Source organism: Chiloscyllium plagiosum, unplaced genomic scaffold (assembly GCF_004010195.1).
Source record: "Chiloscyllium plagiosum isolate BGI_BamShark_2017 unplaced genomic scaffold, ASM401019v2 scaf_94361, whole genome shotgun sequence".
Classification (NCBI taxonomy): Eukaryota; Metazoa; Chordata; class Chondrichthyes; order Orectolobiformes; family Hemiscylliidae; genus Chiloscyllium; species Chiloscyllium plagiosum.
The window spans coordinates 1-1,265 of NW_025142954.1; the positions used below are offsets into that span (position 1 = coordinate 1).

The window sequence follows — 1,265 nt, forward strand, 5'->3', positions numbered from 1 at the left end:
ATGGAGGTGGGTGAGGAAGGTAGAAGACCAGGGAGGTGGGAGAGAATGGGGCTCGGGGTGGAGAGGTATATTGTCAGGTACATGAATGGAAGCTTGGGGTGTGTAAGGGCTGGGATGGAGTGAAGGACCATTTCAGTTCTGCTGGCACTACATTGGAGAGGAATGTGACTGATGGATCTGCTGGGGTTGTGAGGTGGATGAGGTGAAGGGGCGGTGTCAGGTCCAGAAGGTTGAGGGATGGAATTCGGTGCTACCAGGTCGGGACGGAGGGTCAGTACCACCTGGGTCGCTTTGGGTTGGGTTTCAGGTTAGTGAGCAATAAAGTTTCAACTTTGATCTCCAGCATCTGCAGACCTCACTTTCTCCTTTCAGGTTAGTGAGGCAGGGGCTGTGTGGGTGTTGGGTGGTGATGGGGGAATGCAAATTGCTGTCAGTTCCAAACCCATTGGCAGGAGCAGGGAGTGTCTGTTCAGGGGCTAGTGGGGTTGGGCCGAGTAGGGTGTGAAGGCTGGTGAAGTGGAGGGGCTGTTGTTTTGCTGGTAATGGGGTGGGCGGAAGGTGTCCCATTCCAATGTGGCTGTGGTCGGGGCGAAGGGGAGTCATGTGTCAGTGATGAGGGATCTGTAGAATCCTGGGGTTGGTGAGAAGGTGATGGAGGTTTGGGACCAGCTGGGTCATGAGTGTCAGGTGGAGGGGGTTTGTTCAGTCTGACATGGTCATGTCGGGGGTGTTGTCGGGTCAGGGGGAATGGGGGAAGTGTGTCGGTGACAATGAGAAGGTGATGGAGGTTTGGGACCAGCTGGGTCATGAGTGTCAGGTGGAGGGGGTTTGTCCAATCTGACATGGTCATGTCGGGGGTGTTGTCGGGTCAGGGGGAATGGGGGAAGTGTGTGGGGCCAATGCAGTGTAACTTGGATAATTCCATTGATTGGAATCATTAGATTAAACAACCAGTGGAAACAGTGAATGTAAATGGGGAACTAAATACTCCCTGTTGATGCTATTGTATCTGAATAATTTTGATTGAAGAATAAGTGCTTGTAAAATTACTGACTGCCAGTAAAGGGCAGTGTTTATAAACAGGATACAGGGATTTTGGAGATAGGATATTGGGAATTTGACCAATTCCACCAATGTGAGCACATGTCCGTAATATGTCTAAGGAACAGTCACTGCATTCACTGGAAGTTATGGAAAAGGGTATATCTTTCTCAAGGTACGGGGTCCAGAGTTATGCACAATAGTCTAGGTTAATGCAATGTGTA

The 1,265-nt window shown here is 50.4% G+C and overlaps 1 long non-coding RNA gene across 1 annotated transcript; it reads left to right on the plus strand.

Moving 5' to 3' along the window:
• Positions 1 to 6: 6 nt before the first annotated feature.
• LOC122545000 lies at positions 7 to 886 on the plus strand. The gene is made up of 3 exons (XR_006310480.1): positions 7 to 307; positions 373 to 648; positions 779 to 886. It is a non-coding gene; the product is annotated as an uncharacterized LOC122545000 (long non-coding RNA).
• Positions 887 to 1,265: the final 379 nt, after the last annotated feature.